The 23,711-nt window shown below is 38.2% G+C and overlaps 1 protein-coding gene across 6 annotated transcripts in view; it reads left to right on the top strand.

Annotated features, from left to right (window-relative positions):
- Positions 1–5,416: 5,416 nt before the first annotated feature.
- ZFYVE16 (zinc finger FYVE-type containing 16) overlaps positions 5,417–23,711 on the top strand; it is a 56,252-nt gene continuing 37,957 nt past the window's right edge. For 3 of the 6 annotated variants that reach the window (XM_012472166.3, XM_012472167.3, XM_012472170.3), the window contains exons 1-2: positions 5,417–5,655; positions 9,359–9,482. The gene's annotated coding sequence lies outside the window, so the exon portion shown is untranslated. Of the gene's footprint in view, positions 5,656–5,809; positions 5,923–9,358; positions 9,483–23,711 lie in introns of those variants that run through there. The other 3 variants (XM_012472165.3, XM_012472169.3, XM_012472168.3) reach the window with 3 other exon arrangements.

The following is a 23,711-nucleotide window of genomic DNA, read 5'->3' on the forward strand; positions in this document are numbered from 1 at the left end:
AAAGCACAGGAAGATCTTGCAATCAGTGTGTAATCAATAGGAAAAACAGTGCAATATGTTTAATAAATTGGCTGGGCTCAGTGGCTCACTCTCGTAGTCCCAGTACTTTGGGAGGCCAAGGTAGGTGGATGGCTTGAGCCCACGAGTTCCATACCAGCCATGGCCAACATGGCGAAATACTGCCTTTGCAAAAAATACAAAAATTAGCCAGGTGTAGTAGCATGTGCCTCTAGTCCCAGGTATTTGGGAGGCTAAGGAAGGAGAAACTGTTGAGCCAGAGAGGTTGAGGCAGCAGTGAGCCGAGATCGAGCCATTGCACTCCAGTCTGGGCAATGGGAGTGAAACCCTGTACCAAACAAAATGAAACAACAAAATGAAAAATGAATAAGTGAAATAAACACCAGCTATTCCTCTTTTTTACTGTTGAAATAGAAAGTTCATAATATTTATAATGTTTATCAACAAATCATTGCTATGTCATTAATTTATTATTTGGTTTTTGTCGTATATTTCTAAAAGAACTCAAAAAACATTTGGTTATTTGAGCTTTTTGACTTTATAACTTTAAGTAAATACAGTTTCTGTATTATATACAAGAATCTACAGTGCTTGTCTTGAGTACTACAATTAAAACTTTCCTTAGAGAACTGAAAAGCATCTCTCACAAAAACCAATACTAAATTATAGCACTTGGTACAAAAGTAGAATGGTTGTTGACAGTGTGTTCTTCAGTTTGCTGTTATAATGAAGGCCTTGACCAGTACGTGATGCTGTACTTAACAAAGTAGTTATAACAGCAAGAATTCCTGAACTTCAGGTTTTGTTTATAGATAAGCAACAATGTTCATACTGCAGGAACATCTGGTTTACTTATTAAAGGCCAGAGACAGTAGGTGATCAATAAATGGCAGCTATTTATAAAGTGGTTCTTAGTAATAAGTGATGATACAGATACATGTGTCTGGTGGAACTAAACAACAGGAATGCTCCAGCCTAGGCAACAAGTGTGAAACTCCGTCTCAAAAAAAAAAAAAAAAAAAAAAGGGCGCCAGGCGCAGTGACCCATGCCTGTAATCCCAGCACTTTGGGAGGCTGAGGTGGACAGATCACCTGAGGTCAGAAGTTTGAGACCAGCCTGACCAATATGATGAAACCCTGACTCTACTAAAAATGAAAAATTAGCCAGGCATGGTGGCATGAGCATGTAATCCCAGCTACTCAGGAGCTTGAACCTGGGAGGCAGAGGTTGCAGTGAGCTGAGATCACACCACTGCACTCCAGCCTGGGCAACAAGAGCAAAATTCTGTTTCAAAACAACAACAATAGGAATGGAGCGTTTTTCTCTGCTAGAGTACAATTGGCCAGATGTCTGCTCCATAAAACTGTAGATTTTTTCTCTCTAGTCTCATTAACTTTGTTTACTGCTTGGTACAAAGTTTAATTTTCATTGGTATAGGGCCTTATGTAGAAGTTCAAAACCCAGTTCTGAATTTCTGAACTCATATTTGTGCTGCTGTGGTCATAAAACAAAAACAAAAACAAAAACAAAACTGTTTACTAGGAGTTGGAAGAAAATATTAGCTTTAAACCACTCACTGGCTAAATCAGGGGTTCTCAACCTTGGCACTGTTGATATTTTAGGCTGAAAAGTTCTCTGTTGCTGGGGGTTGTCGTATACATTGCAAGACATATAGCAGCATCCCTGGCCTGTATCAATTATATCAGTAGCATCCTTTCTGTTGTGACAACCAAAAATGTCTCCAGATACTGTCAAATGTCCTCTTGGAGGCAAAACCACCCTCACCTCCACAGAGAACTATTGAGTTAAAGTAGTAGTCATTAATTTAAACTTTTGTTAGTTGGTTGATTTCATCTATTTTTATTACTTTATAGATCAGAAGTTTTGTGGAATCCATATTAAATATTATTCTAAGGCGTAATTAGGAAAGTTTATTATACTTTAAAAAGCTACTAAAAGTATCGCAATTGCTTTGTTAGCAGATTAAATTTTTATTAGACATTTGGCATTAAAAGGTAATCAAAGGCCGTAAATTTTATATGAACAAACGTATTACTTCTCCTTAAAAAACAAAAACAGAAACAAAAACAAACCAAATGAGTCTTCATAAGGTGACAATCATGTGGAGTGCTCATCAAGTCCCTGTATCTTATTCTCAGCTTAGCAAGGACTAAGAAATTCAGTTTTAAAATGTATTTGCAAGTAATTGTGCTCCAGGGAACTTACACATGCATTAGCCAAATTCACAGGATACTGATGTAACTATTCAATTTATAAAAAGAACTATAATCATCAAGAATAAGAATTGTTAGGCTGGGCACAGTGGCTCATGTCTGTAATCCCAGCACTTTGGGAGGTTGATTACCTAATTACCTGAATTTTAATTGCGAGGATTGCTTGAGCCCAGAAGTTTGAGACCAGTCCGGGCAACATAGTGAAACCTCGCCTCTAAAAAAATAAAAATAGGCCGGCGCGGTGGCTCACGCCTATAATCCCAGCACTTTGGGAGGCCGAGACGGGTGGATCACGAGGTCAAGAGATCGAGACCATCCTGGTCAACATGGTGAAACCCCCTCTCTACTAAAAATACAAAAAATTAGCTTGGCATGGTGGCACGTGCCTGTAATCCCAGCTACTCAGGAGGTTGAGGCAGGAGAATTGCCTGAACCCAGGAGGCGGAGGTTGAGGTGAGCCAAGATTGCGCCATTGCACTCCAGCCTGGGTAACAAGAGTGAAACTCTGTCTCAAAAATAAAAATAAAAATAAAAATTAGCTGGGCATGGTGATGCACACCTGTGGTCCCAGCTACTTGGGAGGCTGAGGTAGGAGGATTACTTGGGCCCCAGGAGTTTGAGGCTGCAGTGAGCCATGATCCAACCACTGCAGCATTTCAGCCTAAGTGACTCAGTGAGACCCTGTCTTAAAAAAACAAATAAACATAAAACAGTTATTCATTTACAGTCAGTGCTTCAGTTAAGCACTTTATATGGATTATCTCAATCAATATATCAGTTCTATTATCATTTGATTATAGGAGCATCTAAGCTTAGCAAATTCAGGTCATACAACTAATAGGTTATAGAATTAGAATTCAAATCCAGGTAAAAAAGACCATACTTTTAATGACAGGGGAAATGGATTCTTAGGTTTCCTGGTCAATTTATCACATCTGTTACGTTAGAGGTGTTTTTCTTTTTCCCCAGAATAAAAAGGTAATATATAGGCATTGCAGAAAATGTAGACTGTCCAGGATAATAACATCTATATTCTAATCAGATAAACATGACTACTGTCAACATTTTTAATATACTTTCTTCACTCTTTTACATATATTGTATACTGTAGCTGACTTCATACTACATAGGTAATGTTAAATATTTTTAAATATTTAAAATGTTTTTTCATGAGATAATTTCCTCAGGTCATTAAAAATTCCTTGTAAACATTATATTAATAGTTTTAATCACATATATGCAGTAATCATTTTAGCCATTCTCTTAATGTTGGATTTTAGACTTATATCAATTTACTTACCATGGTTAAGTATCTTTTCATAGAGATCTTCATGTTCTGGACTATCTCCGTATAATTTTCAAAAGAGAAATGATCAAATTAGATCATGTGAACACTCATAAGGTTGTTGATTTGACAAATAACTTTCCAAAATCTTTGTCCTGATTTATATCCCTCCCAGGGTATAAGTGTCCACTTCACTCTTCTGTCACCAGTGGAGTTTATTCACATTTTAAACAGATTGGGTAATTAGATGCCTGGGAAATAACTTTTCCTTTGTCTATTTATTATTAATGAGTTTGAATATTGGTAAAATGTACAGCAGGCATTTAAATTTCATATTTTGTGAATTGGCCATTATATATACTTTCCCCATTGATCTATTTAAGGTGTTTGTATCTTTTTTCTATTCTCTTTGTCCTCACACTGTACTATATAAATACTTCTGTCCCCAATATGCATTTGTATATATGAGTCTCTGCTACTAGACTGTGGTTCCCCATGGGCAGGGGCCCCATTTTATTTGTGAACAATGCCTAACACATAGCAGGAAAAAGGCATACTGTACTTTGTAGAATTATTGTTAGGATTAAATGAGATAATGTAAGCAAAGCATCTAACACACTGTCACATAGCAGAGTCTCAATACATACATTATTTTAGGCAATCAAAAGTTTTGCTATTTCATGTTGTTTAGGAAAACCAAGGTTAGAGATTAAGAATCTTTGAAAGATCAGGAACTATAGTTGTAAACTGCAGATTTAGGATGTGAACCCTGATTTTAAAATCTTTCATCACAAATCACATGTGGCTGGAATACTCGAGAAATTATAATTCTTGCAATTTTTTTTGAGACGGAGTCTTGCTCTGTCACCCAGGCTGGAGTGCAGTGGCACGATCTCAGCTCACTACAACCTCTGCCTCCGGGGTTCAAGCGATTCTCCTGCCTCAGCCTCCCAAGTAGCCGGGATTACAAGCACCCGCCACCACACTCGGCTTTTTGTATTTTTGGTAAGGTCGAGGTTTTACCACATTGGCCAAGATGGTCTCGAATTCCTGATCTCAGGTGATCAGCCTGCCTCAGCTTCCCAAAGGGCTGGGATTACAGGCCTGAGCCATAGCGCCTGGGCAATTCTTGCAATTTTTGCAAGATGAGTATGAACTGTAAGCTTTTATATACATTTGAGGAACTGCTTTTTCCCCCAGTCTGTATCTGATCCCACATGGATGTCTCTTCCCTTGTTTTTATTTTTATTATTTTTAGGGACACAGGCTGGTTCTGTTCCTCAGGCTAGAATGCAGTGTTCCCATCAGAGCTCACTGCAGCCTTGACCTGCTGGGGTTAAGTGATTCTCCCACCTTGGATTCCCAACCAGTAGCTGGAACTACAGGCATGCACCAACAGGCCTAGCTGATTTTCTTATTTTCATTTTTAGTAGAGACAGGGTCTTGCTATGTTGCCCAGGCCTGTCTGGAACTCTTGACTTCAAGCGATCCTCCTGCCTCGGCCTCCTAAAGTGCTGAGATTACAGGCGCGAGCCACCGCGCCCGGTCTCTCATTTAAATTTATAGGAATCTTGTGGTAAAAAATAGCAAAGTTCAACAAGCATAAAAATACATCAAGTGAGTGACATTTTATTTCTCCATCAGATAAGTCAGCTTTTGCTTTTAGACAGGGAAACAACTGAAACAACTGTTCCAGTGGCCGCTAAAAAAAAAAAAAAAAAAAAATGCAGAACTAACGCAGCAAAGGGAAGGAAAAGGTCTCTGGGAATGTCCAGTCAGCTGGAGGGCGCTCAGGGTTGGGCTGGGAGCATTTCTGTTGCTGCCGGGCGGAGGAAGGGGAAGAGGGGGAGGAGTGGGGGCAGCGGGTAGTAAAACCAGTTTGAAGTAAACAGAAAGTTAGGTTTTCCGAGGGGCCAGCAGCGCGGAGAGCAGGCGGATCTGTCCAGTAGAGACCGGAACGCCGCGCCGGCTCAGGGCCGGGGAAGCCGCCTCTAGGTCAGCAAAGGGTAAAGGAAGTCAGATACTGACGCGAGTGGCCTCCCGATCCCGGCGTCGAGTGGGAAACCGACGAATCTTCAGGGGTCCTCGTCACCTCAGAACCCACTCAGACACTTCCGGTAAGAAGCCAAGCGCCCCGGTTCGGAACCTGCATCGTTGTGCGCAGGCGCCCTGGGCCGGGAGAAGGCCGCGGACGCCGAGGGAGGGGGCGTGTGAGCCGAAGGGAAGCCTCCTCTGCGCCTGCGCTCTCTGCGGGGCCAGTGGGGCGGGGAAAGAAACCCAGAGCCGGCGTCTGGCCCTCCCGGGACTCCCGGCCGGGGTCGCTCTTCACGCCTCAGCTCGACGTCGCGTCGAGTGCGCAAAAAGCTCCTAAGGGGTGTGGGGAGGTAAGAGCCCCCCGCGACCGGTCGTCTAGGCCTTCCCTCAGCCCTGCTGTTCGCAAAGAGGGGGCGGGGTGGCCGCTGGACCTGCCGACCTGGGTGCTGGGTCTGGCCCTCCTCTTCCTCTGGGGGCAGAGCCTGGGCCCCGACAGATTCCTTTTCCGAATCCCCGGGGGAACCCTGGCCCTCCAATTATCTGTCCTCTCCTGGAGCCTGAAGGGCCAGACCGCACTGGACCGGGAGGGCAATCACGGCGGCTGTTTGCCTGGTTCCACCCTCCCGGGCCGCCCGAGTGGCCGGCGCTCCTGGAGGAGAAACCCCGGCGGGTGGAGGGAGAAGCGCCCTGGCTTCGCCGTCCCGCCTGGGGAGGGGCCGCGACTGCGGAGGGGACTGTGGTTCTTCAGGAGTGGCAGAGGCTCGGTGCCCGCAGAGGAGTCGCTTCGCTGCCGGTGCCCTCGCACTGCCCATTCCCGCACCCTTGCTTTTCTCTTCGTTAGAGACCAAAAGGATGCAGTAGACGTCTTTCCCGCTGCCTTTCCTTTGGTACTTTTGAGAAACTCCAAAAAGAGGACCTTGTTTTTAACTCAACTAATTTGCACTACCCTAATTGCAAATATTATGTTCCAGACTAAGGATGTTCTTTCTTGTTTGACTTGTATGGAAACCAGTGCATGCATTTGATAATAAGTTAATCTTTTCAATTAAAAAAAAAGGCACTTAATGTTGATTCAATCAAATTCCTCCGTTTATTCACTTGAGCTTGTCGTTTCTTGAGTTGGCAGGAGTTTAATGGTTTGATCCAGTAGAACTATAGATAATTTTTCGCCTAATTTCTTCCTCCTTTTCTCCCCTGGATATTAAACTGCATGCTTAGTGGGAAAAATTGAAAAAAACAATAAAGAATAAGGAAAAATGATCAGTCATAATTGCACCATGTGATGGTAATGTCACTTCTAATATTTTGACTTTTTCCTTTGAGTCATTTTTCCCCTGTGCATTTTCTTAATTGAGATGAGATTTTATATCGTTGGATTGTCTGCTTTCCTTGATTTAAATGATATTATAAGCATTTCCCCATGTTTTAAAAAAGCTTCGTAGAAATGACGTCTTGATTATACATGAGCAAATTATCTTTTGAAACAGTTAAAGCCAAATTCCCATTAATTATCCCCAATCATAATGTTACATGATAGGATAGTGCCACAGTTCCTTTAACGTTTCACTAAAAAATTATTCACTAAAAAATTATGGGGATAATTACACTAAAAAATTATTAAGGACCGGCCGGGCGTGGTGGCTCATGCTTGTAATCCTAGCACTTTGGGAGGCCGAGGCAGTGGATCACGAGGTCAGGAGGTTGAGACCAGCTTGGCCAATATGGTGAAATCCCGTCTCTACTAAAAATACAAAAATTACCTGGGCATGGTGGCGTGCGCCTGTAGTTAGAAGAATCGCTTGAATCCAGGAGGCGGAGGTTGCAGTGAGCTGAGATTGCGCCACTGCACTCCAGCCTGGGCGACAGAGCGAGACTCAGTCATACACACACACACAAAATAAATAAATAAAAATATTGAGAACCAATAGAGTTTTTGGTTCCTAATGCAGTGTATTTACTATTTTGGAAATTAAAACTCAGAAAACTGAAATGTTTTATTTATTTATTTAAAAATAAAAGACTCGTATATTAAATACTTTTTGAGTGAAAAATAACTATTTTCTAAAAGAAGACTTAGGAGTGTGGCATTGTTTTAAATTTTTACAAATCACTTTAATGTCTGGCTTTATAGAAGACAGCTGGATTTTCATATTTGCTTCTGTTCAGTCTGTTGTGCTATCTGGTTAAGGTTGAAGCATATGAAGAAAACCCAACCTTGCACAGATATGTAGTAGGAAAAGGGAAAAGATCTTACAAGCCTGCTGAAAGGCTCCCGGGGACATCCAGGGATCCTGAGACCACAGTTTGAGAAAGCTGATTTAACCATTCTTAGACTGATGGGCTGTTCGATTGTTTAAAATTTTGCACTATTACAAACAAACGTTGCAACAGTGAAAGTTCTTTGTGATGTTTTCTGGTGTACCGGTGCTAGTATTTTTCTGTAAGTAGAATTGCTAGGTCATAGAGTTTTGCTTTTTTTTTTTAAGTTTGTTAAACACAAGCACAAAGTTTGATGCCTGTTTAATTTTCTCTTGTGCACTAATATTGATGTTCACATTGTTTCAACTAATGATTTGGTAAAATATCTTTGCATGTTTTTAGTTGTTTTGAATTATTTTCTCTTTGGGGGCCTGGGGGGAGTCCAGTTAAAGCCAGACAACTGCCTGGGTGGGGTGGCTCATGCCTGTAATCCCAGCACTTTGGGAGGCCAAGGTGGGCGGAACAGTGGAGGTCAGGGGTTTGAGACCAGCCTGGACAACATGGTGAAACCCTGTCTCTACTAAAAATAGAAAAATTAGCCAGGTGTGGTGGTGCACGCCTATAATCCCAGCTACTCAGGGGGCAGAAGAATCATTTGAACCCAGGAGGTGGAGCACTCCAGCCTGGGGGACAGAGTGAGACTCTGTCTCAAAAAAACAAAAAAAACAAAAAAACAAAAGAACAGAAAACAACAACCAGACAACTGCTAGATGCATTATAAAACAGCTGTAACACATGGATTCTTTTCTAAAATTTCTCAAAAGATAATTGTTAGATCAATTATTAGGAATATTTGAGGCTATTGGTACATATTGTCACATTGTTTTCCTGGGAGATAGTACCAGTTTATTTCTTGTCAGCAGTGTCTGACATGCTTTAAAAAAAAAAATCACACCCGTACCGACATTGAGTACTTTTATTATTTTAAAAAATTGTTTCAATTTAGTAGGCAATAAATGGTATATGTTTTTATTCTCATTACTTTGATAGTGCACTGAATATTTTTTGTAATCTTAATATTTGTCTGCTGATATTATTTGCCCATTTATAGTTCAGTATCCAAGTTTTTTTCTAACACATTTTTATCTTCTTAAATATATTGTAAGGACATGTTCTATATTTTTTTTTAAGAAAAAGAACAAAATTGTGTTTTTTCTGTTTACAAGAGTACATGCTTATTTTAAAAAAGTAAAATAGTATGAGACATGTCATGTAGCTCTGAAATGCTTGCATAATCCCATTCCTAGATTTACAGTATTACTAAAATCATTAATGTTTGTTCCTTAATTTTTTTTTTTACTGTGCCTTTGTTATTTTTTTTACAACTTATTTGTAAAAATAGGTTTGCACTATGCATAGTTTTGTGATTTGATTTTCTTTCATTTAACATTATATGTTGGATATATTTCTACAGCAGTACATGTAACTGGGCAAAGTTTATCCTGGGTGGTTTTAGGAACATGAATTGTGATCTTTAGTTATCTGATGGCAGGCTCTTGTCCTCTTCTAAATATATTCTCTTCCTAGGTAATCTCATCCATTAAGAGCTGTGTGTTGCCAATTCCCAAATCTTTATCTCAGACTCCTCTCCTGCATTCCAGATTCTTATATTCAGCTGCCTTTTGGATATTTCTCCCAGGATGTTCTCAAGGTACTTAAAACAGTCCAAACGTGCACTCGTGTTTTCCCTTAATCCTTCTCCTCTTTGTATTGCCTGTCATGGTCAGTCGCACCACCATCTACCCCAGACACTCATGGTGGGAACCTGGCACGAATCCAGCTTTCTCCCTTGCTTTCAGTCTCCAGAAGTTCTCATTCTTTTGCCACTTTTATTTCATTTTATTATTTTTATTTGAGACAGGATCTCACTGTATTGTCCAGGCTGGTCTCAAATTCCTGGGCTCAAGCTGATCCTCCCACCTCAGGCTCTGGAGTAGCTGGGACCACAGCGGGGCATCCCATGCCTGGCTCATTTTAGCCACCTTTATATCTGTTTCCTTTATTTCTCCACTGCACTGCCTCAGCTCAGGCCTTCACCTCTTACCTTAACCATTTTAAGTGTTTCCTTACTATTGGTTTTGTTGTTTTTCTGATTAATCTTCCATGTTACTGCCAATTTTTTTTAATCATGAAGAGAATTTTAAAAACCATTTTATTGGAAATATTATGAAAATTTTTTTCTTAAATCTAAAAGTATATGAATAGCCAAGTGAATAAAAATACTACCTAAAATAAGTCACATGTACATATAAATAAACCTATTTAAAAAGGGAGTACTGCCGGGCTCGGTGGCTCACGCCTGTAATCCCAGCACTTTGGGAGGCCGAGGCGGGCGGATTACCTGAGGTCAGAAGTTCGAGACCAGCCTGACCAACATGGTGAAACCCCGTCTTTAAAAAATAAATAAATAAATAAATAAAAGAGAAAATAAATTAAAAAGGGAGTATATCTTATATATTTTTTATGTCTTCTACTGAATATGGTAGATTGTTGGCACAAAGTATATCTTGATTGAAAGGGAAATGTATGCAGCTTAATAAGATTTCATGCTAAAACATTTAAGTATACCATATTAAATTGTTATACCTTTTACAAATTGTTATATTATCTTTTTTATATCTTTCTTGGCACCTCAAATAACATAATGCTTAGTAGAGCATTGCTATATAGATAAGAATGTTCTGTAAATAGATGTTATTTAATGAATTCCATAATTTATTTTTAAAAAATTTCTCTGACTGTTGCTAATAAAAAACTATTTCTAGACCTTTCAGTTTCTGTGCTTTGTTAAATACATCCTATATTCAGAGTTCTTTTACTACTACTTTTTATTATTATGTTTATTTTAAATTGAATGTTTATATTTATTAAAGGGATACCTGTACATAAAGAGTTAGTTAATACTTCATGGATTATAATGAAAAACTGGCTGGATGCAGTGGCTCACGCCTGTAATCCCAGCACTTTGGGAGGCTGAGGCAGGAGGATCACATCAGCCCAGGAGTTCGAGACCAGTTTGGGCAGCATAGTGAGACTTTGTCTCCACAAAAAATAAACAAAATTAGTTGGGTCATGGTGGCACACACCTGTTTTTCCTTTTACTTGGAAGGCTGAGGTGGGAGGATCGCTTGAGGCCAGCACATCGAGGCTATGATGAGTTGATATCGTGCCACTGCAGTTCAACCTGGGCAACAGAGTAAGACCCTGTCTCAAAAAAGAAAAGTAAAGAAAAACAACAATCTTCTGGCCCAGTCCTTCTCACCCCTGAATCCCACTCTCCAGAAGTAGTCTATCTCAATCAGTGCTTTCTTTCTAAATCATTGAACAAGAAAAATGATTTGAGCACCTATTTTCTTAATTCTCCCAAGTATGGTACATAGCTAATATGATCGATGCATAGGAGAGAACTAGTTTATTACATAAAATAGAAGTGTTAGGGCAATAAAGATTAATTCTCTCGCTGAACCTTAATTGAGAAAGGCTGCTCCAGAGTCAATGACTTAAATTCTTTTTCACTTGCAGTTTTTAAAAACATGTTTAGATATACAGCGATATTCCTTCCCCACTCCCATCCTAATGCAATTTTAGATAGTGTTTACTAATTTCCTATTACAGAAGATGGGAATTTAGGTTTTTTGCACCAACTCCTACCTTTAAACACTGCTTTTCACTACAACTCCTCTCCCCTCTATATTCTCAAATTAGTTATATGTTAACTTTTAATTACTTGGTGTTTGCATCATTTTAACTACGTAAATATTGTATGTAGCTGACCCGGGTAAGTGTGAGGTTATTTCCTTTCTTGTATAATTTTTGTTTTTCCTAGTTAATAATTATTTTAATTATTTTGTACATGTACCTTACCTTTCATGTTTCTTTATAAATATATGTTTTATATCTTTTTAATGTGTCTTTTGTATTCTTTATTTGATGTATTAACCTCTTGAACTAGATAGTCAGTCTCCATTTAGTAGATTCAAATACATCTGATAATGTTCGTTTTGCAACATCTTTCCTATAATATGCTGGTCATCCTGCCTGCATCTTGATGGGTTGCTCTTTAGGCCTGTTGCACAACTTTTTTCCTGGACTGCCCTTTTATAGTCATTTGTGAATTGCATTTGTCTCTTCTGTGTGGGTAGCCTCTTTACTGGATTTCAGGTTTTCCTTTTTCTTGGTGTCTCCCTTATATTGGCAGAGTAGATCTTTCAGTAGTTTCCTGAGAAAGACTGAATGAGATGCAAATATTTTGGGTTCTTGCATGTCCAAACATTTTTTATTTAACCCTCACATTTATGATAACTAATCCTTTGATTGTGACCTGTTCTATCTCTTTGGAATCTTTTATATTTATTCAGCAAGTATGTATTGAGCACATTTTATGAGCCAGGCACTGCCTAAGACCTTTTGAATATATAGGTGAACAAAAATAAGAGATCCATGTTCTTATGGAGCTTAAATTCAGTGAGGGAGGAATGAACAAATTATACAAAATGTAATGAACAAATTATACAAAATATTGGGAGGTTGTAAATAACTGCTTTAGAAAAGAGAAAAAAGGAGAGCAAGATGGGGTGGGAAGTTCAGGCACGTTGGGGAAAGGAGAGGTGGGGGATGCAGACTGTAGTATAAAATGGGGTGATCTTCCCTTGAACCATTCAGGTATTCTGAAATTTCACAATGATGTTGGTTGGTAAGAGTTTTTCATTCATGTGTTGGGCCCCAAATCAGCCCTTTCCATTTGGAGACCGTATCTGTGGTGTTTTATTTGACAATTTCTTCTTTCCTTCCGTTCCTTCTTTCTGGACTTCTTTTATTTGAATATTAAACCTCATTAGATTGATTCTCTAATTTCTAATATTTTCTCTCTTGTTGTCCATCCCCCCTTTTTTTTTCTGTTTTCTAGGATATTTTCTCAGCTTTATTTCTAACACTTTGATTGCATTTATAAAAATAAACGTTTTATTTTGGAAGTTTTAGATTTACAGAATTATTACAGACAGTATGGAGAGTTCCTATATACTCCACACCCAGTTTATTATTAACATCTTAGATTAATATGGTATATTTGTTATAACTAGTGAACCAGTATTGATAACATTATTAACTAAAGGCTATACTTTATTCACATTTCCTAATTTTTCCCCTAATATGCTTTTTCTGTTTCAGGATCCCATCCAGGATAGTACATTACATTGAGTAGTCCTGTTTCCTTAGACATCTCTTGATTGTGATAGTTTCTCAGACATTCCTTGTCTTTGATACTCTTGAAAGTTCTGAGGATTACTGGTCAGTTGTTTTGTAGAGTGTCAGTTGGGATTTGTCTCTTGTTTTTCTCATGATGATAGTGTGGTAATGTGTTTTGGGGAGAAAGACAACAGAGATAAAGCACAGTTTTCATCGATGCATACTGTCAGTGTGACTTGCCACTTTTAATGTTAACCTTGATCACTTGACTTGTAATATTTGTCAGGTTTCTTCACTTGGAAGTTAGTGTTTTCTTTTTTTTCTCCTGTTCTGTACTCTTAAGTAGAAAGTCACTGTGCACTGCACACCTAAGGAATGGGGAGTTCTACTTCCTTGAGAGCAAAAAACTACATAAATTGTTTGGATTTTTTTTTTTTTTTTTTTGCATGAGAGATTTGTCTTTTCCCCATTCATTTATTCAATCATTTACTTATGTCAGTATGAACACATAGTTTTTTTTTTTTTTTAATTTGTTGGATTATACTTCAGTACTACTCTTTTATTTTGTCCCAGCTTTGGCCATTGGGAGCTCTTTCACTTGGCTCTTGTATCTCTTTGACATACTCCCATTGTTGTATGTGTGCACGTGAACTTTTACTTTCTGGCATTACAAGACACTCTGTGCTCATCTTGTTTATTTCCTGCCCTAGTTTTAGAAGCAGCCATTTCACCAGGGAGCTTGGTTCCTTTTGTCGGAGAATTTTATTAGAAACCAAGATCTGGGTGCTAAGTATGTTTGTTGTCCCTGGGATTTTATTTCTTCTAGGCCCTCTGAGCTGACAAAAACAAGGAGATTTGTTAGTATATGTGTTTATACTAACCTGTATTACACATATCTGTAAATATTTTTATGTGTAACTATCGATATCCATATTAAGCTAAACATGAGTTTATATTGATGTCTTCAACTATTACCATATAGATTATTTTAGTTTCCGCCCCTGTTTAGCCGTACCTCCTCCTTCAACAGTGAGAAACTTGGCTTCCACCATCAGCTATTCATTTACTTAATTGTTCAATTTCAGTATACAGGTATAGTGATTTCAGAATTGTTAACCTATACCACCATGGAAAGCAACTTTATCAACTAGGGTAGACTGCCTGTCTTTCCTTTCTTTAGTCTTACATATTCCACTCATTTCCAAAGGTCAGTATATTGTTCTACCGTCCCCTGTGATGGGGTTGTTTCATGCATTTGGAATACAGTTAGACTCTGTCACATTCTGCTTTCCAATCTATAATTCCCCAGTCTCCTAAATAATTTTTTGAAAATTTGCATATTGAGGTTTATTCTTTATGCTGTGAAGTTTTATGGGTATTAGCATGTGATTATCTTACAGTCGCCATTACTACCCTAAAAATATGTGCTTCACATATTCATCTCTCCCCCACTTTAAACCACTGGCAATCATTGGTGTTTTATTGTCTCTGTAGTTTTACCTTTTCTAGAATGTTACATAATTAGAATCATATAGTATGTAGATTCTTTCTTTTAGCAACATAAATTAAAATTTACTCATGACTTTTTGTGACTTGATAGCTCATTTCTTTATATCACTGAATTATATTCCATTGGATAGACGTATGATGGTTAGTTTATCCATATACCTAATGAAGGACATCTTGATTGCTTCCAGTTTTTGGCAGTTATAAATAAAGCTGTTTATATGCATTCACATCTAAGTTATTGTGTGGACGTAAATTTTCGAATCAGATGGGTAAATACCTAGTAGCACAATTGCTGGATTATATCATAATATTATGTTTTGTAAGAGACCACCAAATATTCTTCCAAAGCGGCCACACCATTTTGCATTCCCACTAGCAATAAGATTTATCTCTTGTTTGACATCCTCACAGTGACATTCTAGTAGGTATGAAGTGGAATCTCATTGTTTTAATGTACAGTTCTCTAAAGACAAATGATGTTAATCATTTTTCATATTCTTATTTTTCATCCTTATATCTTTTTTGGTGGATGTCCATTTGGCACTTTTGCCAATTTTAAAATTGTATTTTTTTTCTTGTTTTTCTTCCCTTTCACTTTTTGCCTTTTCTCTCCTTTCCTTTCCTTTCTTCTTTCCTTCCTCCCCTTCTCTCCCCTCCCCTCCTCTCATTTTTTTTTTTTTTTTTTGACAGGGTCTGATTCTCTTGCCCAGGCTGGAGTGCACAATCATACCTGACTGTAACCTTGAACTCCTGGGCTCAAGCTCTCCTCCCAGCTCAGCCTCTCAAGTAGCTAGGACTATAGGTGTGTGCCACCACACCCAACTAATTTTCAATTTTTTTCTTAGAGATGAAATTTCTCTATGTTTCCCAGGCTGATCTTGAACTCCTGGCCTCAAATGAACCTTCCACTGCAGCTTCTTAAAGTGCTGGGATTATAGGTGTGAGCCACGATGCCTGGCCTTGGATTATTGTCTCGTATAGTTTTAAGAGTTCTTTATAGATTTTTAGATACAAGTCTTTTATCAGATATGTGCTTTGCAAATATTCCAGTCTATGGCTTGTCTTCTTATTCTCTTAACTTTTGCAGAGTCGAAATTTCACATTTTAATAAGATCCAATTCACCAATTTTTTTCTTTCATGGATCATGGTACTGGTGTTGTATTTTAAAATTCCTCACCAAACCCAAGGTCATGTAGATTTTCTCCAGTGTTTTCTTCAAGAAATTTTACAAATTTGCATGTTTAGTTTAGGTCTGTTACCCAGTTTGAATATGTTTTTATATAAGGTATAATGTCTGTTTCTAGTTTCATATTTTTCATAGGGATGTCCAGTTTTTTCAGCACGAATTATTGAAAAGATTGGCCGTTCTCCATTGAATTGCCTTTGCTCCTTTGTCAAAGATAAGTTGACTACATTTGTGTGGGTTTATTTTTGGGGTCTTTTTTTTTTTTTTGGCATAAGGTCTCACTCTGTTGCCCAGGCTACAGTGCAGTGGCACAATCATGGCTCACTATAGCCTCAACCTCCCTGGTTTCAGGTGATTCTCCCATCTCAGCCTCCCAAGTAGCTGGTACTACAGGTGCATGCCACCACACCCAGCTTATTTTTTTATGTTTTGTGGAGACAGAGTTTCTCCATGTTGCCCTGGCTGGTCTTGAACTCCTGGGCTCAAGTGATCTGCCTGCCTCTGCCTCCCAAATGCTGGGATTACAGGAATGAGCCACTGTGCCTGGCCGTTTCTGGGGTCTATTCTGTTTTAGTGATCTATGTGTCTGTTCTTTTGCCAATAACAAATTGCTCTGATTACTAGAGCCTTCCTGTATATCTTAAAATTAGGTAGTGTGAGTCCTCCCACTTTGTTGTTCTTTAGTATTAATGTTAGCTATTCTAGAGTTTTGTCTTTTCATATAAACTTTAGAATCCGTTTCTTGAGACCTACAAAATAGCTTGCTAGGATTTTAGTTGGGATTGTATAAGAATCTAGAGATCAGGTTGGGAAGAATTCATGTCTTTGGTTTTTTGTTTGTTTGTTTGTTTTTTGAGATGGAATGTAGCTCTGTCACCCAGGCTAGAGTGCAGTGGTACGATCTCAGTTCACTGCAGCTTCTGCCTCCCAGGTTCAAGTGATTCTCTTGCCTCAGCCTCCTGAGTAACTGGGATTACAGGCATACACTACCATGCCCAGCTAATTTTAGTATTTTTAGTGGAGACGGGGTTTTACCCTGTTGGCCAGGCTGGTCTCAAACTCCTGACCTCAAGTAATCCACTCACCTTGACCTCCCAAAGTGCTGGGATTAAGAGCTGTGAGCCACCACACTCAGCCTATATCTTAATATTCAGTCTTCCTATCCATGAACATGGAATATGCCCATTTTATTTAGTTTTTCTTTTTTTTTTTAAAAGTCAGTGTTTTATAGCCCATATAGATGCTGTGTATATGTTGTTAGATATATAACCTATGTATTTCTTTCTTTCTTTTTTTTTTTTCACTCTGTTGCCCAGGCTGGAGTGCACTGGTATGATCTCTGCTCACTGCAGGTTTGACCTCCTGGGCTCAAGTGATCCTCCCACTTCTGCCTCCCAGGTAGCCAGGACTACAGGTGTGCACTGCCACGCCTGGCTAATTTTTTTGTATTTGCAGAGATGAGGTTTCTCTATGTTGCCCAGGCTCGCCTTAAACCCCTAGGCTCAAGGAATCCACCTGCCTTGGCTTCCCAAAGTGCCAGGATTACAAGTGTGCACTACTACACCTGGCCAGTATCATTTTTTTTAAGGTGCTCTTGTAAATGGTATTTTAAAGTCCAACTTCCAGTTGTTCATTCAAATGCCAGTGACTTTTGTGTACTGACCTTATTTCCTGCAACCTTACTATACTCAGGACATTTTTGGGGTCAATTTTTGGAGATTTTCTACATAGAGAATCATGTAATTGCAAATAAAGACCATTTTACTTATTCTTTTTCTCTCATTTTCTTTTCTTGTCTTATTACACTAGTTAGGGCTTTCCATATTATCTTGAGTAGGAGTGATGAGAGAAGATATCCTTTTCCTTGATCCCAATCTTTGAGGGAAGGCAGTTTCTTATCATTAAGTATACTGTTAATTGTAGGTATTTTGTAGCTATTCTTTATTGAATTGAAGAAGTTTCTCTCATAGTTTGCTAAGAGTTTTTTTCATGAATGCATATTGTTTTTATTTGCATCAATTTATGTGATTATATATGTCTTCTTTAGTTTATTGATGTGGTAGATTACATTGATTAATTTTCAAATGTTGAAAATTTTATTGATTTTCAAATGTTGAAATGTCATTCAGTTCTCTCTTAAGCTCAGCCTTGCATACCTGGATAAATCATATTGGTCATGATGTATAATTATTTTTATACATTGTTGGATTCAATTTGGCACCATTTTCTTGAGCCTTTTTACATCTGTGTTCATGGGCAATATTGGTCTGTAACTTTCCTTTCTTGCAGTGTCTTTATCTGGTTTTGATATTAGGGTAATGCTGGTCTTACAGTATAAATTAGAAGTGTTCCCTCTGCTTCTTTTTTCTGGAAGAGATTATAGAGAATTGGTATTATTTTTTCCTTAAATGTTTGGTAAAATTCACCATTGGATCCATCTGGATCTGGTGATTTATTTTTATGGAAAATTATTATTTATTTAATTTTTAAAATAGATGTAGGGATTTTGGGTTATCTGTTTTTCCTTGTATCACTTTTGGCAGTTTGTATCATTCGAGTAATTGGTTCATTTCTTCTAAATTACCAAATTTATGGGCAGAGTTGTTAATAATATTCCTATATTATCCTTTTTGTATCCATGGCGTCAGTAGTGATGACTCCTCTTTATATATATGTGTGTGTATATATATTGCACTTTAGGTTCTGGGGTACATGTGCAGAACATGCAGGATTCTTGCATAGGTACATACATGGCAAGGTGGTTTGCTGCCTGTATCCCCCCGTCACCTATATCTGGCATTTCTCCCCATGTTATTCCTCCCCAACCTCCCTACCCACCGCTGTCCCTCCCCTAATTGCCCCCAACATACCCCAGTATGTGATGCTCCCCTCCCTATGTCCATGTGTTCTCATTGATCAACACCCACCTATGAGTGAGAACATGCGGTGTTTGATTTTCTGTTCGTGTGTCAGTTTGCTGAGAATGATGGTTTCCAGATTCATCCATGTCACTACAAAGGACATGAACTCATCGTTTTTTATGGCTGCATAGTATTCCATGGTGTATATGTGCCACATTTTCCTTGTCCAGTCTATCATTGATGGGCATTTGGGTTGGTTCCAGGTCTTTGCTATTGTAAACAGTGCCGCAGTGAACATATGTTTGCATGTGTCTTTATAATAGAATGATTTATAATCTTTTGGATATATAGCCAGTAATGGGATTGCTGGGTCAAATGGAATTTCTATTTTTAGGTCCTTGAGGAATCACCACACTGTCTTCCACGATGGTTGAACTAAATTACACTCCCACCAACCGTGTAAAAGCATCCCTATTTCTTCACATCCTCTCCAGCATCTGTTGTCTCCAGTTTTTTAATGATTGCCATTCTAACTGGTGTGAAATAGTATCTCAGTGTGGTTTTGATTTGCTTGATTTGCATTTCTCTAATGACCAGTGATGATGAGCATTTTTTCATATGTTTATTGTCCTCTTATGTGTTTTCTTTTGAAAAGTATTTGTTCATATCCTTCACCCACTTTTTGATGAGGTTGTTTTTTTCTTGTAAATCTGTTTTAGTTCTTTGTAGATTCTGGATATTAGCCCTTTGTCAGATAGGTAGATTGCAAAAATGTTTTTCCATTCTGTTGGTTGCCGGTTCACTCTAATGATTGTTTCTTTTGCTGTACAGAAGCTCTGGAGTTTAATTAGATCCCATTTGTCTATTTTGGCTTTTGTTGCCAATGCTTTTGGTGTTGTAGTCATGAAGTCCTGGCCTATGCCTATGTCCTGAATGGTTTTACCTAGGTTTTCTTCTAGGGTTTTTATGGTGTTAGGTCTTATGTTTAAGTCTTTAATCCATCTGGAGTTAATTTTAGTGTAAGGTGTCAGGAAGGGGTCCAGTTTCTGCTTTCTGCACATGGCTAGCCAGTTTTCCCAACACCATTTATTAAACAGGGAATCCTTTCCCCATTGCTTGTTTTTGTGAGGTTTGTCAAAGATCAGATAGTTGTAGATGTGTGGTGTTGCCTCTGAGGCCTCTGATCTGTACCATTGGTCTATATCTCTGTTTTGGTACCAGTACCATGCTGTTTTGATTACTGTAACCTTGTAGTATAGTTTGAAGTCAGGTAGTGTAATGCCTCCAGCTTTGTTCTTTTTGCTTAGAATTGTCTTGGCTATGCAGGCTCTCTTTTGGTTCCATATGAAGTTTAAAGTGGTTTTTTCCAGTTCTGTGAAGAGAGTCATAGGTAGCTTGATGGGGATAGTGTTGAATCTATAAATTACTTTGGGCAATATGGCCATTTTCACAATATTGATTCTTCCTAACCATGAGCATGGAATGTTTTTCCATCTGTTTGTATCCTCTCTTATTTCCTTGATCAGTGGTTTGTATTTCTCCTTGAAGAGGTCCTTTACATCCTTTGTTAGTTGTATTCCTAGGTATTTTATTCTCTTTGTAGCAATTGTGAATGGCAGTTCGTTCTTGATTTGGCTCTCTTTAAGTCAGTTATTGGTGTACAGGAATGCTTGTGATTTCTGCACATTGATTTTGTATCCTGAGACTTTGCTGAAATTGCTTATCAGTTTCAGGAGATTTTGGGCTGAGACGATGGGGTCTTCTAGATACACAATCATGTTGTCTGCAAATAGAGACAAGTTGACTTCCTCCTCTCTTAATTGAATACTCTTTATTTCTTTTTCTTGCCTGATTGCTCTGGCTAGAACGTCAATACTATATTGAATAGGAGGGATGAGAGAGGGCATCCTTGTCTGGTGCCAGATTTCAAAGGGAATGCTTCCAGTTTTTGCCCATTCAGTGTATCATTGGCTGTGGGTTTGTCATAAGTAGCTTTTGTTATTTTGAGATACGTTCTGTCAATACCTAGTTTATTGAGAGTTTTTAGCATAAAGTGCTGTTGAATTTTGTTGAAGGCCTTCTCTGCATCTATTGAGATAATCATGTGGTTTTTGTCTTTGATTCTGTTTATGTGGTGAATTACATTTAAAGACTTGCGTATGTTGAACCAGCCTTGCATCCCCGGGATAAACCCTACTTGATCATGATGGATAAGCTTTTTGATGTGCTGTTGCAATCAGTTTGCCAGTATTTTATTAAAGATTTTTGCATCTATGTTCATCGTGGATATTGGCCTGAAGTTTTCTTTTTTTGGATGACTCCTATTTTATTTCTGAAGTTTATCATTTGTGTCTCTCTTAATTAACCTAGTTTATCAATTTTATTGGTCTTTTAAAGGGATGAGTTTTTGTTTTTCTTTATTTTTCTATTTTCCTATTTTAAATTTCATTGATTTCTGCTCTAATTTTTATTTTCCTACTTTAGGAAAATAAATTGCTTTAGGCCTAAATTGTTTTTGTTTGTCTAGTTTCCCAAGGTGGGGCTTATCGATTTTAGATTTCTTTTTTTCTTTTTTGAGATGGAGTTTCACTCTTGTTCCCAGGCTAGAGTGCAATGGCGTGATCTCTGCTCACTGCAACCTTTATCTCCCAGGTTCAAGTGATTCTCCTGCCTCAGCCTCCCGAGTAACTGGGATTACAGGTACCTGCCACCATGCCCAGCTAATTTTCATGTTTTTTAGTAGAGACAGGGCTTTCACCATGTTGGCCAGGCTGGTTTTGAACTCCTGACCTCAGGTGATCTGCCTGCCTCAGCCTCCCAAATTCTTTTTCAATATATGCATTTTTAATGCTGCCGTTGTCCCTTAAACACTGCAGCTCACAAATCTTGCTTAAATTTTAAGATTACTATCAAGTTTCATGATCTTTTTTTGTTCTCTGTGTATTTCTTATTTATGGCTTCCTGTTCCTGTTTCATGGTTGCATTGCTTTTTTGTCTCTGAGAATATTAATTAGCTTCTTTGAAGTTTTATTCTCCCTCCTGCATTGTCTCTTCCTCCAAATTCCTTTTTTTTTTTTTTTGAGTCAGCCTCACTCTGTTGCCCAGGCTGGAGTGCAGTGGCGTGATCTTAGTTCATTACAACTTCTGCCTTTTGGTTTCAAGTGATTCTCCTGCCTCAGTTACCTAAGTAGCTGGTATTACAGGTGTGTTCCACTACGCCCAGCTAATTTTTGTACTTTTAGTAGAGACGGGGTTTCCCCATGTTGGCCAGGCTGGTCTCAAACTCCTGGCCTCAAGCAGTTCACCTGCCTTGGCCTCCCAAAGTGTTGGGATTACAGGCGTGAGCCACCTTGCCTGGCTTCCAAATTCCTTTTATACGTTTGGTATCTGTGTTTTTGTGTACCCTATGTGTATGGCATAACCACAGTATTAAAACTGAAACAAAAACGGTAACATGCTTCATTGAATTCAGATGTCATACCAATGTTATTGAAAATTCTTCTGAAGTGTACCTATTAGTTTTAAGTACATTGCCAGCATAATTGTTGTTCATTTGAAAGTGACCCTTTCTCTCTGGCTGTTCTATCTTTGGGATTTAGTAGTTTTACAATAGTGTGTCTAAATGTGGATTTCTCTTTGCATTGTTTGGTATAATATGTTACCTGTATCTGTTGAGTTGGCTTTTTCATCAATTCTGGAAAAACTCCCAGCATTATCTTTTCAAATATAGTTGTTCCATCCTGTCTTTTCTCCTTGTAGTACTCCATTCTCATTTTGTCATCAATATCTTTTAACCATTTTTATATTTTTCTCTTCCTCATCCCTTTGGCCATTATTTTAGGTAATTTCTTCAGATAGGTCTTCAATGTGATTCAGTTCTCTCTTAAGCTCTGCCTAATTTTCAAGACCATTTTTAAAGTATCTCTCCCTTTTTTTCCCCCCAGTCTTCAGGTGTCCTTAGTTGATGGCACACGATCATAATTTCATCCTGGGAAGCTCTCTCATTTGTTTGTTGTCTTTTACCCCAATTGATTTTTCATTTCTAGTCCCCATGACAGGTAGCCAAACAGATGTGTTTAATAATGTATATTCTTTTGTTTGTATTTATTAATACAAATTTGTACAGTTTTATTGTGTTTTTTTAAAAAGTAACAGTTTGCAATGGATTTAAAGTACAAGAAAAATTTTTACCATAGGTAGTTTGAGGAATGTTGCTGTACAGTGTTTCACCTTCTAGATTAGCTTAGCTGATTGCTTTCTTTTTATGTCACTTAACTTGTCCCTTATGCTTGAATTTCCTGTAAACATGCAGTTAGTTTGATTAGATTCAGATTCAATTTTTTTAGGCAGTAATACTTTTTAGGTGACACTGTTCTTCCACTTTTATTGATAGTGAAATTGATTGTTGGGTTCAGATGTGTTGACTCGATCCCACCATTATAAAGCTCCTCATAAACCTTTTCCTCTAACCTTTAAAACATCCATTTATAGCCATTGCCTAGTCTATTTATTGCATTAGGGATTATAAAGAGATGAATTAAAAAATGTTAATATCCTTCTGCATTTATTAACTGGAATTCTTATCTAAAGAACTTTATATCAGTAATTATTTTGTTGTCATATTTTGTAATTAGAGGGCAAGATAAATTCTTTTTTATTTAATGACAAAGCTTTATTGAAATACAACACAGAAGGCTTCATCACATCATATACCATGCTCATGAATTGGAAATTTCAATATTTTTAAGGATAGTGTTCTCCAAATTGATATACATACATATATATATATATATATATATATGTATGTATTTTAAATTAAATTTAAAATTCTGGGATACATGTGCAGGACATGCAGGTTAGTTACATAGGTAAACATATGCCATGGTGGTTTGCTGTACCTATCAATCCATTACCTAGATATTAAGCCCTGCATACATTAGCTATTTATCCTGATGCTCTCCCTTTACCCACCACCCCTCCTGCAACAGGCCCCAGTATGTGTGGTTCCTTCTCCCTGTGTCCCCGTGTTCTCATTGTTCAGCTCCCACTTACAAGTGAGAACATGTGGTGTTTAGTTTTCTGTTCTTGCATTAGTTTGCTGAGGATAATGGCGTCTAGCCTCATCTATGTACCTGC

This window comes from Aotus nancymaae, unplaced genomic scaffold, assembly GCF_030222135.1.
Source record: "Aotus nancymaae isolate 86718 unplaced genomic scaffold, 86718_ANA_hifiasm-v0.15.2.pri h1tg000014l, whole genome shotgun sequence".
Classification (NCBI taxonomy): domain Eukaryota; kingdom Metazoa; phylum Chordata; class Mammalia; order Primates; family Aotidae; genus Aotus; species Aotus nancymaae.